Source organism: Pelodiscus sinensis, unplaced genomic scaffold (assembly GCF_049634645.1).
Source record: "Pelodiscus sinensis isolate JC-2024 unplaced genomic scaffold, ASM4963464v1 ctg37, whole genome shotgun sequence".
In the NCBI taxonomy this organism is placed as follows: domain Eukaryota; kingdom Metazoa; phylum Chordata; order Testudines; family Trionychidae; genus Pelodiscus; species Pelodiscus sinensis.
The window spans coordinates 905,920-923,845 of record NW_027465869.1 but is presented as its reverse complement, the minus strand read 5'-3'; the positions used below and the strand labels follow the sequence as shown (position 1 = coordinate 923,845).

Below are 17,926 nucleotides of genomic sequence, written 5' to 3'. Positions count from 1 at the left end.
ATGATCCCTCCCATCACCCATTCCCAGTTTCTAGAATACACCAGCTCAGGACACCTGCCCTGTCCATCCTGGCGAAATGCCATTCATTGTGGCCACTAGGGCTTCCAAAGTTGAGTAGCTCTGCATTAAGGGTTCTTATTAATGTCAAGAACCTCAAGCAATGTAAAGCCAGAGTGTGATGGAACTGGAAAGGAAAATATTTCCACTAGAAGGAAATTTTCTAAGGGGGCAGTTGGGTTTGAACCAAGGACCACTTGATCTGCAGTCAAACACTCTACCACTGAGCTACACCCCCACAAAAATTATCATCTGGAGCCAATGTTGGGAACTGGACAAGGAACAAGAGACAAGAGGCTTTTGTGTAACTCACATCCCAGGTGCCACCCTTGGGCTTGGTCTCCACACTGAGCAGGAGGGTGGCAGGGGTCTGATGCTGTCACAGCTGCAAGGCAAGTCACCCACCTGGCCCCTGAGCTCCATGTGGGCAGCAGCCAGACAGTGTGTTGCATAAATTGCTGATTTCGTCCCCTTGGAGGCTAGTCTGATTTACCCCAAGAAGAGAGTCACACTTTCAGGCTGGGTCCAACTCAAGTTTATTGGTTGCAACCAAGGTACGGCTAAGGAACTCAATGTTCAAAGCAGAGCCGACCCTGAGCGTTGGCTAAGCATCCTTTTTATACTTTCTTTAACTTTCTTATCTAACTTGGCACATCTTGATTTGTTACCTTAGCTTCGTGTTGCCGCGTTATTGGTTAGCATATTTCAACTCTATTCCATTCAGTAACAACCACCAATATAGCTTACTTAAGCAATAGCAATTAGCAAATTTCCCTAACTCAAGTAATACGTGTACTCCAGTCCTTGAGAAATGGGTCTAAACGGCTAGTTCCCCTTTTTACTACAGCTTCTAAAACATGCGCAATTAGCTAAATGATATGTGCTGTTTCAAGCTTAAGTAATGGAAGGGGGAAGAAGCACACATAGTCTTTACTATATTTTACTACAAGTGTGAGTGGAACAGAGCGTCGTGGGGGGCGGGGATTTGTATATTTTAGGAAGGGTCCTGAGTCCTGGCTCCCAGCCACGCACCTTGGCAGAAAGACCAGCGGCCCCTGCACAAAGCGCATTGTGGGAATAAGAGTTGGAGCGGCAGGAAAGGGGCTGGCCCCTCAGCACCAGCGAGCCGGTGGGAGAAGATGGGAGTGAATCCTGCTACCTCTCATGCGCAAAGGCAGCACTTTTCCAACGCAGCTAATTCTGCCCCATCTGCAACCTGCCTCCAGTGCTTCTGCCACTGTCTGGCCCAGGAGGGTTGGTGTCCAGCAGCTCTCTGTCCCAACGTGGCTGTCTTTTGGGGAGAGCAAGTAGGAAGTGGGGGCCGGGGCTGGGGGGGGGGGGGGGGGGCACTACTGGAGCCACTTAGCCCCCTGGCTGGCAAAAAGAAAAATTGGAAATTTCTCCCCTCATTGGGGAACGTGGGCATTGATCCCACTACCTCTCACATGTGAAGCAAGCGCTCTACCACTTGAGCTAATTCCGCTGCTTCACATAGAAGGGTCTTCTTGGAAGCTCTTTCCTTCTCCACAGAGATGTCGGCCTTCTAGGTCAGTTAGTCGTGGGAAAGGAGAAGGCTCCAAAAAGGCCTCAAGGGCAGATCTCAAGGAGACTCCTTTCAGCAAAGCCATGGGGGGTCTCTGAGATGGCTCCCACCTGGCCATTGTCATGGACTCTCTGTGAGGTCATCACCTCCCAATCTCCATTAGCCAATAAGCTGAGGGGCTGCAAAAGGCCCTTGTGATGTCACTGCCACACCCACCCCTGCCCTCCAGGGCTAATGTCCTGCCCCAGGCAGCCCCTTTGCCTGGCTGAGCTGCTCCCAGGGGTGAAAGTGACACATTTCTTACAGGGACTGTTCTATTGGGCACCACCCCTTGGGCTGGGCAGGAGGGAGGGGGAGGCTCAAGGCAGGAAGTGGGGGGAGGGGTTGTGATAGGACAGTACCTGTAAGAAATTAAAATGTGGGAGGCTCAGGGCAGGGATTTGGGGAGTGTGTGAGAGTGGGGGGGGCTCAGAGCAGGGGTGAGGATGTGGAAGGTAGAGAAGTCAGGGCACGGGATCTGGGAGAGGCTTGGGGCTGGGACTGTGTGTGTGTGTCGAGGGGATCCCTCTGCTCTGTGCTCCCTGAGGCCCTTTAACACACATGGACTGACCTGGGCGCAGGCCAATGAGGGGGGTTTCAGTGAAGCTACATGTAAATGGATCCCTCTAGCAATCCCTGCCAGCCACACGCACAGGGGGAGGGACTTTAGCCAAGGAAGCAGAAGCAGCCAATCTGAGGGAGGTTTAGAAGCAAAGGTGGGCTGCTGCCAGGATGGATGAGGGGATGTGACAGGGCACGAGCATGGCCAGGGGAGCAGAGAGGGCCCTGCTGCACCCAGAGACATGGCAAAGCCTGGGAGTGAGCCAGGGACCTTTAAATGTTTCATCTAAGGCTCCGCACACTGAGCTGCCAACAAACCCGTCTGGCTCATTATTAACTGTCCAGGGTGTTTGGCAGCCGTGTCACAGCCTGAGTGTTGCTCAGCACTAGTAGGAGACAGGGAGGGACAAAATGGTCCTGTCAGAACAACCCCCAGCCCTAACCCCAAGGACCAGCCCTTCCCTCCACCCTTACTGGGGTCTGCTGGGAATTGCCTGGATGCCAGCCCACCCCAGTGTCAGCCTAAGGATTGACTGGTCTGTAAAAGCTGCATCCTGGAAATTAGGAAGCAGCTAAAGTGACTCTGGTGGGACTTGAACCCACAATTTTTGAATGTCTAGCTGGACTCACATTAACCACTACAGCTTAGAAGTCCAACATGCTTTCCATTGCACCCCAGAGCCTCATGGGCTGGTGAGTTGGATATCTCCACTCTTTGCTTTGCAGCATGGCAATTGCTGGGGGGGGGGTCTGTCTCTTTTGGGAGATGAGGTACAAAGAGGGAGGGGGCCACTGAAATTAAAGGACAGCGCTGTCATTGGAGAATGTGGGCATCGATCCCACTGCCTCTCGCATGCTAAGCGAGCGCTCTACCACTTGAGCTAATTCCCCTGCCTGCAAAAGGCTTTACTGCCTCACCCACCTTGTTCCAGAGCCCACAACATCCCTGCGAGTCTACTTGTGAGACTCACACCTGTGGGTCAGCTAGCTCGGAGGTTTAGGACGTGGTGCTCATGTCACACTGACGCATCTTAAGAGCAAGCCCCTTATTTCAAGCTATAACAGGCTCGCTATTCCGACGTCCCTGCATGGGGATTTATTTAGAAGTCCTGTGTAGCCAGCCCCAAATTACAAAATAAGCTATTTCAAAATAGGCGCATTGATAATTTTGAGCTATGGGATGCACCCCTAGTGAGTTAGAGCTGAACTCTGCCCCCAGCTCCCTGCTTCACCCACCCACGTACTGATTCCCTCGCTGCCATGGGGCTGTTTGCATTGGCCTCTTCTCTCTGTAGCCAGGCTTCAGCCAGGACTGTGACCCGGCTCCCTGCACCTGGGCCCTGCATTTCTCATCCCTTCAGAGACACTTGCCAGTGGAGGAATAAATCACAGTCACGTGAGTGTAGATTATGTAACTTTGTAGCTGTTGTTGCCTTGGAAACTCCCCACAGACCTTCCCCTGGGGTCCCGGGCAGCCACTCACATTGCACAGCTCACTTTGAGGTGAGGGTGCTGTGTAGACGTGCCCGTCCTGTTGAGGGCCAGCCTGCTGGGGGGAGGCTCTGGCCACTTCCTTTCCTTGTGTCTCTCAGACTGTGTCTACACTGCAGGGCTACGTCTACACTGCAGGCTTTTTGTGCAAGAGCAACTGTTGTTGTGTAAAAACTTGCAGAGCGTCTACACTGCACGCACGTTCTTGCGCAAGTAAATTTATAGTGCAGCATCAGATAACAGGGCTTCTTGCACAGAAGTTATTCCTCTCCCTACACAGAATAAGCCCTCTTGCGCAAGAACTCGTACACAAGGAGGCAGTGTGGACGGGCAACAGGGGTTTCTTGCGCAAGAAAGCCGAATATCTAAAATGCCCGTCAGAGTTTTCCTGCACAGGAGAGCGTCCACACTGCCATGGCTGCTTTTAGAGAAAAGCACTTCTCTTGTGCAACAGCACATGGCAGTGTGGACACACTGTTGGGCAAGACCTTTTGCACAAAACAGTTCTTGAGCAAGAAGTTTGCAGGGTAGATGTAGCCAGGGGGTGTTTGGGTTTGTTACCAGCACTGAGCTTTGTACAACAGCCCAGGGAACATTGTGAAAAGCCAAAACCTTCCTGCCCTGGGTGTCCTTGGCCAGTCAGCAAGTGGCAGAAAGGTTCCCTGAAGTGCTGACTTCAGGTGATTTTAAGCAAACCCTACCAGCTGAGTGGTTAAGGCGATGGACTGCTAATCCATTGTGCTCTGCAGGCATGGGTTCAAATCCCATCCTTATTGGGTGTTTGCAGCCCTTTCTCTTGCCTCTCTCAGAGGTTCAGTGCCAGCCCCTCCTGTACCCCTGTCTGCTCCAGCCCCTCCCACTGCAGCCTGGGGAAAGGGGAAATCTCCACAGAGACACTCCCAGATGGGACCCTCAATCCCTTCTGCCCTCAAGGGGAAACCTCCCAAAGGAGATTCCAGGCAGCCAGGCCATGGGGGTCTCTGAGATGCCCCAGCCCTGCAGCCTGTCCCACCTGGCTGTTGCCATGGTCCCTCTGTGAGGTCACTGCCTCCTAGCCAATGAGCTGAGGTGCTGTAAAAGTTCCTTGTGATGTCACTGCTGCCTTGCAGGCTCATGTCCTGCCCTGGGCCAGACCCTTGGCATGTGTGAGCTGCTCCCCCTCTGCCCCCGTCACTCAGGGCTGGTTCTAGGGCTCACGCAGGGAACATCAGAGGCTGCTCAGGGGGCCACATTGCTAGGCCAGGGGCCCTCCTGTGGAGCTATGAGTGTTGCTGTCCCTGCTGTACAGACAGGGCCATAGAGCCTCAGGAGGCTGCAGCGGTGGGAGACACTTCCCTGGTTTCGGGAGGTAGACGAGATTTCAAGTCCCATGACTCGGAGCCAGCTACAGATACCCATGGAAAGCTGATTTTCAGAGGGGTGTGATCAGCCCTTCCTGTGTATCTGGCTTCTTCAAAGGGGCTAAATAAGGAGCTAAAAGTTGAAGAAGGGACAGTTAGAAGGTGAATTTCTGTCTCTGGCACTGTCCCACCTGACAAAGAATTTACATTCCTCTGCTTTCTGAGACAGTTGTCAAGGATGCTCCACAGTGGCTCTCTCTCTCTCCCTCTCTGCAGAAGCTGTTCAGACCCCTCACTAGCCAATGCTGGTGTCAGGTGCAGCTCTGAGTGCTAAAACCCCAGGTGTACAAAGTCAGAATGAAGGGATGCATTTTGCTCTAGGAGTGACAGCCGGAGGGAGGTGACTGTAGCAGAGCAGGGTCTGTCTGGAGACAAAGCGGAGCCTGAGGATGAGAAGGCCCATGAGAGGCAGAGACTCCAGAGCGGGGGGGCTAGTTATTTGGTCTGGCAAACTGGCATGGCCCAGTCTGGCTGCTTTGATGTTCTATTTGGCTGTTCTTGTCCCCTCTGGGCAAGGGAGAATGGACCCTCCCCGCATCCTGAAGTGGACATTAAATGGCCTGTGAAAGGCTAGTGTAGGTGAGCAAGGAGACATGTTTTATGTGTCCCTGATGGTCTAGTGGTTAGGATCCAGCACTTTCACTGCTGTGGGCTGGGTTCAATTCCCAGTCAGGGAAGCCCCTGGCAACTTTTACCAAACAACTCCATAGTCAACTTTCATGGCCTTAGTCAACTTTCTTGCCACATGTTACAGCAGCTGTGTAGTAAAATATAGTAAAAACTATGTGTGCTTCTTCCCCCTTCCATTACTTAAGCTTGAAACAGCACATATCATTTAGCTAATTGCGCATGTTTTAGAAGCTGTAGGAAAAAGGGGAACTAGCTGTTTAGACCCATTTCTCAAGGACTGGAGTACACGTATTACTTGAGTTAGGGAAATTTGCTAATTGCTATTGCTTAAGAAAGCTATACTGGTGGTTGTTACTGAATGGAATAGAGTTGAAATATGCTAACCAATAACGCTGCAACACGAAGCTAAGGTAACAAATCAAGATGTGCCAAGTTAGATAAGAAAGTTAAAGAAAGTATAAAAAGGATGCTTAGCCAACGCTCAGGGTCGGCTCTGCTTTGAACATTGAGTTCCTTAGCCGTACCTTGGTTGCAACCAATAAACTTGAGTTGGACCCAGCCTGAAAGTGTGACTCTCTTCTTGAGGTAAATCAGACTAGCCTCCAAGGGGACGAAACCAGCAATTTATGCAACAAATTGGCGACCCAGATGGGACACCCCTTGGACTACTCCGGAGTCGGACGACAAGATTCGCCGTAGGTGACCGTGAAGTGCGCACCGGACTGTTTGAGTCCGTCACGGCACCGAAAGCGTGAGTCGGGACATCCGGAAAGTTAAAGGAGTCTCTATTGAATGAGTCACACGAGGCTGTCAGGTCCGAAGAAAAGAGGAAGGCGCCGGGGTATAGACGGAGTGAGTATACCTATTCCTGTGTTCTTGTAGATATTGATCTGTAAGTTTGCACTCAGCACAGAGGTCTGAGTATTTGTTTGTCCCCCGGGGGCGTTGCGTTCAGCACATAGGTCTGAACATTGGAAAGAACACAATATTGTGGAATTGGGTCGCACCCAAATGGTAAAAACCTCTGTAAGCCCCAGAAGGAACACCACGAACCAGTGGGTTGCGTGGGGAAATTATGAGGAGTTAGAAAAACCCCAGGGGATTGCTTTTGTTTTTAGTAGGAGTACTTCTGTTCTTGATATTAATGATTTGTTAGAAACCTAAATTGTGAAACTAAAAGTTTGTGTGTAAGAATGGCTGTCGCTGACCAGGTCTGAGACTTAAGCTGACTCCAGCCGCCCCAAGAATCCTGCAAGGGGAAACCCGAGGACCAGGATTTCTTGATTGCAAGGGGGGTCAGCCGAACCTCGTGACCCAGCGAGTCTCCAAGCCCCCTGTTTGTCTATATTTGTTGCTGTCTGATAGACCTGTCTTAAGTGTCACGGTTCCACAAGGGCACACCGGTGTCTCTAGTGAGGCAGCCAAGCACTGGACCCTCTCTGAGTTCGGACGCTAAAAGCTGGTGTGGTGTCATTCTATCGACATACGGAGCCGTGGTAAAAGCGTGTTGACTGTGTGTGTGTGTGTGTGTGTGTGTGTAATAAATATATAGACATGAGTCCAGGTTGCTCCCGGGTAGAAAACTCCGTAACCCCATTGGGATGCATGTTGCGCAATTTCAGTAAATTTAAGGGTGATTTTGGGATTAAAATGACAAAGGATTATTTAATCAAGTTCTGTCAGCTAGAGTGGCCAATCTTTGGGATAGGCTGGCTAGATACAGAGTCTTTTAATGTAAATCTAGTTGCCTCTGTGCATAGTATTGTTACTCGAGGTAGGCACTGAGATTAGTTCCCATATATTAATTGTTGGTTGAATCACATGCAGAGGCGACCTGCGTGGCTGCTGAAGTGTAGTATAGGAGCTTGTAGAGTTATGATAGCAAAAACTAAGGCCACGGGAGGCAAGAGAGCGTGCCCCAAGGTTTTAAATGATTCTAGTAGTGAAGTTGATCTGACTCAGGGCAGGCGTAGAAAAACTCCCATGGTGGAGCAACATGAGGAGGGGAAGGAAGAAGGCGAAGCAAGCTACCTGTATGTAAACCCCTCCTCACGAAGATTAGAGATAATATGCTGGAGCATGCCTTTGTTGTTTCATCTGCATGCCCAGTTGCCTAACTAGGGCGAGATATGCTAACTAAGCTGCAGGCTGAAATTTTCTTCCGTGGTGATCGGATTGTAGTGCAGCTGCCAGTGAAACGGGGCTCTTCCCCCTTTAACACCCCGGTTTTAGGAGTACGCAAAGCAGACGGCACCTCGTATAGATTAGTGCGGGACCTGAAGGCTGTAAATAAGAAGGTTCTTGTGGATCACCCTATGGTCCCAAATCCACACACCATTGTAACACAAGTTCTGGCAGATGCAAAGGTGTTCTCAGTGTTAGATTTAAAAGATGCTTTCTTCTCTATCCTTTTGCATAAAGACAGTTAGAAACTATTTGCCTTTGAGTGGGAGGACCCACATACCCATGACAAAACTCAGTTGTTGTGGACTGTGTTGCCCCAGGGTTTTGTATCAGCTCCCCCATGTCTTTGAGATCACATTGCAGAAAGACTTAGAAAACTAGAAAAGGGCAATGGAGTCCCTGTTGGATGCCCTAGGAAAAAAAAGGAGATATAAAGTCTCACAAGAAAAAGCCCCAACCAAAGGTCACCTTCTTAGGCTATGAGATTAAAAAGAGAGTGCGAGCTTTGAGCAAGGATCGAATCCAAGCAACTTCAGGAAATTCTCAAGCCCTTCTTAGCAAATAGATAACGACAGCCTCTCTGGCTGGAATCGCAGGCAACCCAAGGATGTTTCACAACACATGAGTAGGGGCCGTCCAGAAAAAAAAAAAAAGTTAAAACCTTTCCCTCACACGCCGTTATAATTAGTTCGAGGGCGTGGGGGAAGGTAACTTAAAAGCCACCCAAATGTCAACCAGTAGAAATTGAATGTGAAGATGTAATCACTAAAAACTAAATCTGCTCTAACAAGGAGACACATTCTGCAACATAAATCTCCTTACAGAGCATGAGCAAGTGATCCACCCCAGAGTCAGCAGCATAGATCAACTGCTGCAGCCTGGACGTTATAAAAACCTTATACTGAAAAGAATTAGGAGGTGTGGGGGCTAATTGGAAAGCCCACTCTCCTTACCAAATTAATGCTAGACAAATCTGTGTAATTAAGAAAAGTCATTTAGCAGGATCAAGACAGATCATAAGATAAAAAAAAAAAGCCCGGTCTGCAATACAAGAGGGAAACTGAGCCATGCCACTGTTGGAGAGGGCTAGCAACTCTAAGGTAATTCAAGGGAGTGGAAGGTCACGAGTACCGATGAAGCGCTCTTGTTCTCAGAAAGTTGCAGCTCACTCGTACATGAAAGTGGTAAGGAACTAGCTGTAACCGGTTCCCCTAACAGATCTTAGGCAGTATTTTAAGTTATAATAGGCCACCCTGATGGGGGAGAAATGTTTTCTTGTCTTTCAGATCATCAGAAAGCGCTGGTGCCAGTTGAAGAAAAACAACAACAACAAAATACCATGGTTCTGTGTCATGACATAATAAGTTTGTGTTCTGTCCAAGTTTGTCTTGTATGTCGTAATTGTAATACGTATTGCAAATGATATGTATAGAAAATTGTTTAGGCTAGGAGAATGTTAACAATGTCTCCACAGGTGAACAAAAAGAACTGGAAGGAAGCAAAGAGTGCATCACGTGAACAGAAGGATGGGAGACGGGTACTAGCCCCTTCCCACCAGACTGGTTTGGTTTTGCTTTAATGAATGGCCATTGCTAACTTGCCCTCATTTGGATATCATCAACCAGGACTTTAAGGACAAAATAGAGCCTCCCAATTGTGCATCATGCCCTGAACAGGCCCCTGTCCCAGAACCAGGACAACTGTCACTGATCTTTACCTTGATGATGTTCCACACTGATACAGACCAGCTGTGTGCTAGACTGGCTAATCAAATTGGCAAATGCCTGAGTAGGCAATGACAAGGCTTAGCAGATACCATCGCAGATTGGTTTGGGCCTGGAAACTCTGTCAGCAACACTTATGTCAAAGCCCAGAAATTGTATGAGAATCCAGGCTTGTAAATGCAGTAATATCCAGTGCCCGTGAAGGCCTACACACCAGCCAAGCTAATCAATTGATCCTAAATAGTTTGAAGGATCTGTCCAGCTCTGTGTCTATTTCACTAGGCCTAACCTGATGTTTGGACTGAAGATTATCTCCCCTGTGCCTACCCATGGGAGTGGGGAAAGAAAGAATCCATGAGGACCCAAAGGCCCACCTGGACAGGGCATAGTACAACCATTTATTTTTGGCCTCTCTGGGGATTCCTCACTCAGATCAGATCAGAATAGTAACCTCCCTGCCTGTACCAAAGCAGGGGCATATAGATAAAATAAGAAGCATTGTTTATTCTGAAGGTGTGGGAGCCTCCCTATACCCAGGGATTGTTGCACCCACTTTGATAAGGAAATTTTATGTATCTGCCCATTTAACATCATGACGAATCTGCCTAGGTTTGATGTGGTTGTCTCAGAGAAACAAATGAACATCGAGCTGGTCCAAATGAACGGTACCTACTGGTGTTTGACTACCCAGACAGATCACTCCATCCTGCCCCTCTATATATCCGTCTGTGTGCATAACAGTCCCTCATCAAGTGGCCTGAGATGCTGAGTGGCACGGCGGAAGTAAGTACCAGAGGAGGGTTTACTGGCCCTGCAGGCAAAGATCAAGAAGTTGGTGGCCAATGCCCAAAGATATATCGGGGCTGGCTGTCTGAGGTACGCACAGATGGGGAAACACCGTGGACCATGCCAAACACCTATCTCTGCAGCACTCAACCAGGCAGTAGAGGTCAAACCTATAATCATGGGCAGTGCCAGTAAGGCGACGAAATATCTTGGGGATGGATTTGAATAGTGTTTGCCAAATTATGTGAGGAGTTTTGATTTTAACATTTATAATAACGTTGGTGCTGTACCGGCACTTCCAGAGTAAATTAAAACCCCTTAAATTGTTGTATTTAACCTAGTAGATTAAGAAGAACCCCAAAGTCAAGAGAAAAGAACTATAGGAGTAAACTGAGACAGTCCATGGTATCTTGCTGAGGACTGACAAACTCAAATCATTAAGTCAGCCTGAGAAGCATATGCTACAGCAGTTACTGTGACCCTGGTTCCCCTGGCAACCACATGCCAAAAAGGCCTCACTTTGATAAGGCCGGTGTCAAACAACCGCGCGGGATTGTTTTTACGGTTTGCTTCATTCCTAGGAAATAACCTTGGTTCTAAAAGAGCTAGCTGGCTTTTGGCTCAGAGAATACTCTTATGTCCATCAGCGAAAGACCACTCTAGAAAGACCTTTACCAAGTTTTGCTAACCACCAACACCGCTGTGAAGTACCAAGAACTGACTGTTGGCCAAGGCTTCTCACTGCAAAAAGATCCCTCCATCTCGAAATGATCTTACCCCGACTGCTGATAAGCCTCTCTCTTCTGGTCCTGCTTTCCCACCTGTTGGATACCAGAAGAACCAAAATAAATATTACAGGGTGATGTGCTAGTAACCTCTCCCCTGCATGCAAAGAAAAAGAGGAAAACTCAGCTTCTAGGACACCGCCAAAGCCCAAAGATTTTTGACTACAAAAAGACTAAAACTGAAAATTAGTAAGAAGAACATGAACACGAATCTTATTGTGCTATGTTGGTACACATTCCTGTTTAGTTCTGTTTTGTTATAATAATGTTATGCTTATTGCCTTGTCTAGCACCATGTCTTATAGCTCTTGTACAGCGGACTGTGCAGTCAGTTGTAAAACGTGAAATGTACATTACCAGAATCTAGCAATGGCTGAAACAGATTAAGTATAATTCGAAGAAAGCATCTTGAGGAGGGAATTGTAGTAAAATATAGTAAAAACTATGTGTGCTTCTTCCCCCTTCCATTACTTAAGCTTGAAACAGCACATATCATTTAGCTAATTGCGCATGTTTTAGAAGCTGTAGGAAAAAGGGGAACTAGCTGTTTAGACCCATTTCTCAAGGACTGGAGTACACGTATTACTTGAGTTAGGGAAATTTGCTAATTGCTATTGCTTAAGAAAGCTATACTGGTGGTTGTTACTGAATGGAATAGAGTTGAAATATGCTAACCAATAACGCTGCAACACGAAGCTAAGGTAACAAATCAAGACGTGCCAAGTTAGATAAGAAAGTTAAAGAAAGTATAAAAAGGATGCTTAGCCAACGCTCAGGGTCAGCTCTGCTTTGAACATTGAGTTCCTTAGCCGTACCTTGGTTGCAACCAATAAACTTGAGTTGGACCCAGCCTGAAAGTGTGACTCTCTTCTTGGGGTAAATCAGACTAGCCTCCAAGGGGACGAAACCAGCAATTTATGCAACAGCTGTGACCCAAGAGGTTAACTCAGGCTCCTTTCCCACCTCTCCCTCACCGCTAAAAAAAGGGTCTAATGGTGCCAGCAGCCTTTCAGAACATCCCCCAGCCCTTCCCTCCCCCTTGGCTGGGCACTGCCTGGGCTCAGGCCTCCCCAGTAACAGCCTAAGGGCTCTGGAGAGGACAGGGCAGCTCCAGGGGCAGAGTCCTTTTCTCTGCAGTAGTGCAAACCCAGCCCCTTGGTTCCAACTAACTTTACTCCTCATTTTTTGCCCTCTCCCCCTCCCCCTCCCCTTGCTGGTAACACAATCAGGACTTTTCCCTGTTGAAAGAACAAACTCTCTGGTTTTTATGTGGGGAATATAGAACCAGGGAGGAGCTAAGGAAAGACCCTGGGAGGGGGAGGAGGCTGGGAGGAAGGGCTAAGGCTGGCACCTTCCTCTGATGGTCCCACTGCCTCATGTCAGGGGCCTCAGCAGCGCTGGGGGGTGGCTCCAGGGGGAGAAGCTGGTTCAGGGGAACTTGAGCTGCTGGGCCACTGAAGCAGGCCCCCAGCAGCAGCCTCTGTGCAGGGCTCACACGCTCCAGGCCTCCCGGACATATTGAGTCTCCCCGTGTGGCTTGGGCTCCAGAGCCTGCCCCCCAGCTGGTGCCTTGAGGTAGCCACTGCAGCAGCAGGAATTTGGGCATCAGGTCCCCTGCTTTTGGGGACAGGAAGCCAGGCCCAGGCCCTTTTAGCCACTGGGGCTGTGCAGGCTGGAGCCTCCCACTACCAGATCTCTGCCCTGCTTCCTGCAAAGTTCACATTTTTGCTTCGTTTTGCTTTCCTGTCCATAGCAGGCAGGTAAAGGAAGGGAAGTCACCAAACCAAACACCACTCTGGCCAGCATGGGGCTTGAACCCATGACCTTGGCGTTATTAGCACCACGCGCTAACCAACTGAGCTAGCCGGCCTACGAAAGTACATTTCACCAGTGGCCCTTTCAAGAGAGGCGCCTCAGGCAGCTGCAGAGACATCTCTGCAGCTGCCAATGGCTGTTCTCTGACAGGGCCACTAGTGACTCACTGTGACATGCGCTGGCTAGTCCAGCTGGTTTGAGGGTTGGTCAAGGTGGCTGGCGGCCGGCAGACCCAGGGCAAAGAGAAGCCGGAATCTCTTGCTGCCAGCACCTCGCCTCCCAGCTTCTTCCCTGCCAGCAGCAGCTGCAGCCCCTTTCGGCCACTGGGTCAGCCTGGGAAGGGAGGCAGGAAAGGGGCCTCATTTTGCAGGTTTCCGAGTTCTGAGCGCTGCCCATGACACCAACCACCCCTCAATCAACTGGGCCAAACTGGTGCCCAGTTCATGCCCACTGGGACCTGCTTTACTTGCTTTCTTTCCACCCAGAGCCCCCTTCTTCTCCTGGGCTGCAAGGAGCATCACTGGGATACTCTCATATCCCAGCACAGGGCCATCTCTTCAGTGACAGGAGAAGGGGCTGGGCTTCTGACCTTCTCCTCTGACACCTCCCGTCAGTCAGCTCCATCACTCAGGGCATGCCAGGGAGCTGAGCGATTGTGCCCTTGAGTGGCATTCTCAGCCAGCCAATCAGCTTTGTGAGGAGTTCATGGAGGCGGGGCAAAGAGCTCTCTTGTTAGGCCAGCAAGGAAGCAGCCAAGGCCCCACCCCCAAGGAGCCAGCTGGAGACCATGTGAAGGGAGAAGCTGCCTCTTCCCTGTGTAGCAGGCACTTTCCCAGGGGGCAACTCTGCTCCCTGGGGCCTGTCTCTACCGCTTCTGTCACCGCCAGGCAATGAGAGTGCGAGTGGACTCCCCAAGGGGCGCACAGTGAGAGACAGGGGGCTGGCGGCTCAGGGAGGGGCGGTCCCAGGAGGCAGAGGGCACCTGTGACTCTCGGCTGGCAGCTGACACTCTGCTCCTTGCTTCCCTCCCGCTGCTTCACCTCCCAGGGCTTCTTTCTCCTTCCCTGTCCATAGCAGGCAGCTACACAAAGGCAGGTCACCAAACCAGACCCCCCTGTGGCCAGCATGGGGCTTGCACCCACGACCTGGGCGTTATCAGCATCAAGCTCTAAACAGCTGAGCCAGCAGCCCACGAGGGGCCCTTTGGGAAAGACCCCACAGGCAGCCACGAGCTCGTCTCTGATGGGGCCACGGGCGACTCACTGAGATGTGGGCTGGCTAGTCCAGAGGTCAGAGGAGCAGGAGCCTGTGTGGGTTCAGGGGGGCCTTGAGCAGGAGCAGGTTCGGGGGAGGGGCTGCTGGGCCACTGACGCAGGTGACCAGTGATTGGCAGCAGCGCTGTGGGCTGGGCACATGGTCCCAGTCTCCTGGACATATGGAGCCTCGGGCTAGAGGAGCCTGCCCCCTGCAGGGAGCCTTGGGCCAGCCACTGCAGCAGCAGGAATTTGGGCCTCAGGTCACCCCATTGGGGACAATGGAGGGAAGAGCAGAGTTTTCCCTGCTCTTTGGGAAAGCAGGCCAGGTCAAGTCCCTTTTAGCTACAGAGTCTGTGCAGGCTGGAGCCTCCTCCTACCAGTTCTCTGGCCTGAGTCCTGCAAAGCTCTCAGCCTTTTGCTTGTTTCTGCTTCCCTGTCCATAGCAGGCAGCTAAAGCGTGTGTTTGGCAAGGACAGAAGCAGTCACCACAGCAAACAACTCTGTGGCCAACATGAGTTTGACATTATTAGCACCACGCTCTAACCAACTGAGCTAGCTGGCCTTTAGGAGCTGAGCTCACAAATGGCCCTTTCAGAAAGGCACCTCCGGCAGCTGCAGGGATGTCTCTGCAGCTACCAAGGTCTCTTCTCTGACAGGGCCACTAGCGACTCGCTGTGACATGCGCTAGCTAGTCCAGCTGGTTTGAGGTTTGGTCAAGGTGGCTGGTGGCCGGCATGGCGCACTGAGACCCAGGGGAAAGAGGCAGCCGGAATCTCTTGCTGCCAGCACCTTGCCTCCCAGCTTCTTCCCTGCCAGAAGCAGCCGCAGCCCCTTTTGGCCACTGGGAAGAGAGGCAGGAATGGGGCCAAGTAGGGATTCAGGCTGAGGGGAGCAGGCAAAGCTCATCTTCCATTGCAGGGCCACTGGCAACAGCTTCTCTTTTGTGTGCTGCTGAGGAGAAAAACACCCTGAGAGGGACCAGAAAGACCAATTTAAAAGATTGTTTAGAGGGGGGCACCTGTTAGCACCAGGGGGGCAAGAGTCAGAGCCTGGCAGCTCCTGGGAAGACAATGACTCTCTCGCCCTCGCGGTGGGAAGCCCTGGCACAGGGATGGGATGGACAGATGCTCTGAGAGTGAGTCCCTGGGCTGTTTGGGGAGAGAACTTTCAGCCTACCAGGTATCATCAGGATGGCTGAGTGGTTAAGGTGTTGGACTTAAGTTCCCATGGATGTTTGCCTGCATGGGTTCAAATCCCACTCCTAGTAGTTTCCTATTTTGGACAGACATCCATCTGGATGGTGCTTTGTCCTGCTGTGAGGCAGGGGGCTGGACTTCATCTCTGAAGGTCCCTTTGGCTGTGTCTGCACTGGTGGTATCTTGCGCAAGGGTTTTTATGCAAGAACACGTCCACCCTGCCATGTGCGAGATGTGTTTTTGAGCAACAGCATCCATGGCAGTGTGGACGCTCTCTTGTGCAAGAAAGCTCTGATGGCCATTGTAGCCATAGGGCTTTCTTGCGCAAGAAACACCTGTCCCATGTCCACACTGCTCTCTTACGCAAGAGCTCTTGAGCAAGAGGACTTACACCTGTTAGAAAAGAGCGTAGCTCTTGCACAAGAAACCCTCTCTTACCACGCTTTACTGTAAAACTTCTTGGGCAAGAGCAAGTGGGCAGTGTGGCCCTTCTTGCGCAATAACCCACCAGTGTAGACACAGCCTTCCAGTTCTAGTCCCAGTTCTGATTGGCTGAGCAGCGGCCAGTCACAGAGAGGAGACTCAGGACTTTGTTGTTCTCCTTAAGTCCCAGCAAATGAGCCAGAACCAATCGACTGCTCGGGGAATTGTTCTGCTTCTCGCCAGTGGTTGTCTCTGAGCAGCTCCTGAGTCTCTCTGTGTCCCGGTGCTTCTAACCCACTGGCTGAGCCATCCCTAGGCTGGGCTGTGGGGCTGTAGCTCCTTTGAAAGACTTTATTCTGATCCGTCAGGGTGTGAAACTCCAGACTGAGGGGGAGTTTCAGCATCAGGCTTCTGGGTCCTGTTCTTTAATCCCCACCCCCTACTCAGCCACTCACCCCCAGCCTCCTCCAGCACAGCCTGCCCCACCCCCTCCCCACAGGGCTTCTGCAGGGGCCTCTGTCCCAGGGGGAATGGGGAGCCCCTGCCTCCGGCACCCACCCACCCTGCTGCTGCTCCCAGCAGAGCAGAGGATTCACCCGGCACAAGTAAGTGCCTCTGTCCCCCCTGACCCCGGCTGCTGGGTTCCCTCCTGTTTAGCTGCCTGGCCCCAGGTAAGGTCACATGAGACTGCTCATATCACCCCCTCAGCATGGAGCCCTGGGCAGCCGCCCTGCTCGCTCAGGTCTCAGGCTGGCAGGGCCTGCAAGGATACTGGGTTTGAATGACAAGGTGTTGGAGCAGCTATTAAAAGGCTTCTTCCTTGGCAGGGGCATTGTGCTTGTGGATTGGCTGTTTCTTGGATGCCTGGTGCTTGCACATGCTGCTGGGCTTTAGCAAATCAGAACGATGAGAGTCGTGAGTAACCCAGCGCCTCTGGAAATGGGAGTGGAGTAAAAAGTACAATATTGTCTAAAAAACCCAACTTGATTAAACGTCAAAGTGTAACAAAAATAAATGACTTGAGTAAAGTACAAATACCCCAAAAGGTCTTGAGTAGTGTGATCAAGTATTTCTACTTAATTATTTTCCACCTCTGCTCGGCCAGCAGAAGTTCCTGGACCCAGCTGGTCCACAGACTGGAAGTTTGTTACCACTAACTTAAAGGAGCCCCAGGAACTGCAGTTTCACAAAGAAACAGGAAGAGATTTTGATTGGCTGCCAGGTGCTCCACATGCTAATCAGGAGGCGTGTTTCTGTAAAATGGGACACGGAGCATATTCTAATATGCAGATTTCTAAATCTGGTGGAGTGCATTTGAATGGGACAAGCACTTTGCTGTTTTTTAGTTTTCTAAGTGTTGTGTTGTCAGCTGACAGAATTGGCATAGTCGGCAGGATTGTGTTATTGGTTCATATACAGCAACGTGAAGCCTGTCACGATTGACATGGATTTTAGCTGTATAAAAAAGGAGTTTGCCCGAGAGAGATGGGGCAACCCTAAATAGGATAAAGAGATGTTAAGGAAAGACACTTGCATCTGGCTGTTAAAGGGTCTAGCCTGCACTAGCTACTGGAACTTAGAAGCAGAAAGAGAGATACGAACTCTGAGAGCAATGCCAGAACCTGGATACCCAGGTGCGAACCCTAAATAAGGACATAGAGCACCTACAAGAACGGCTCCTCAGGAGGCTAGAGAAGGGAAGCAGAAAGTAATTAATAGAGAAAAATGAGCTTTTGGAGCTGGCTTTAGAACGTTGCTGGCTCAAACCCCCGCTCTCCCGCCTTCCACCGTAACCAAGATAAAACAGTACAGTATTCCAGCCGAAGCTATGGCTCCAGTCTGTAAACTAATTAAAGATCTGGAAAAACAGAGAATCTTAATTTGTACCTACTCCCCGTATAATTTGCTCAGGAAGCATGCTCACTGAGAATGCGCCCCCCTCTCATGAGGAAGCTCTGAAAGACAGCTGATAACAAGATACGCACTTATCAGTCTATGGGTCCGAATCACCCTAATGCCCCATTTCATTTGTACCT

At 50.5% G+C, this 17,926-nt stretch overlaps 2 protein-coding genes and 4 non-coding genes across 6 annotated transcripts in view; 2 read left to right on the top strand and 4 right to left on the bottom strand.

The window, feature by feature from the left end:
• Positions 1-17,926, bottom strand: part of LOC142824070 (uncharacterized) — a 408,405-nt gene that overhangs the window by 46,019 nt on the left and 344,460 nt on the right. The gene's annotated exons all lie outside the window — the stretch shown is intronic.
• The window catches only part of LOC142824071 (uncharacterized), a 142,231-nt gene that overhangs the window by 31,795 nt on the left and 92,510 nt on the right, over positions 1-17,926 (top strand).
• On the bottom strand, positions 224-295 carry TRNAC-GCA (transfer RNA cysteine (anticodon GCA)). The gene has a single exon. It is a non-coding gene; the product is annotated as a tRNA-Cys (tRNA).
• On the bottom strand, positions 3,019-3,091 carry TRNAA-AGC (transfer RNA alanine (anticodon AGC)). Its single transcript has one exon. It is a non-coding gene; the product is annotated as a tRNA-Ala (tRNA).
• Positions 5,697-5,768, top strand: TRNAE-UUC (transfer RNA glutamic acid (anticodon UUC)). Its single transcript has one exon. It is a non-coding gene; the product is annotated as a tRNA-Glu (tRNA).
• Positions 12,997-13,070, bottom strand: TRNAI-AAU (transfer RNA isoleucine (anticodon AAU)). Its single transcript has one exon. It is a non-coding gene; the product is annotated as a tRNA-Ile (tRNA).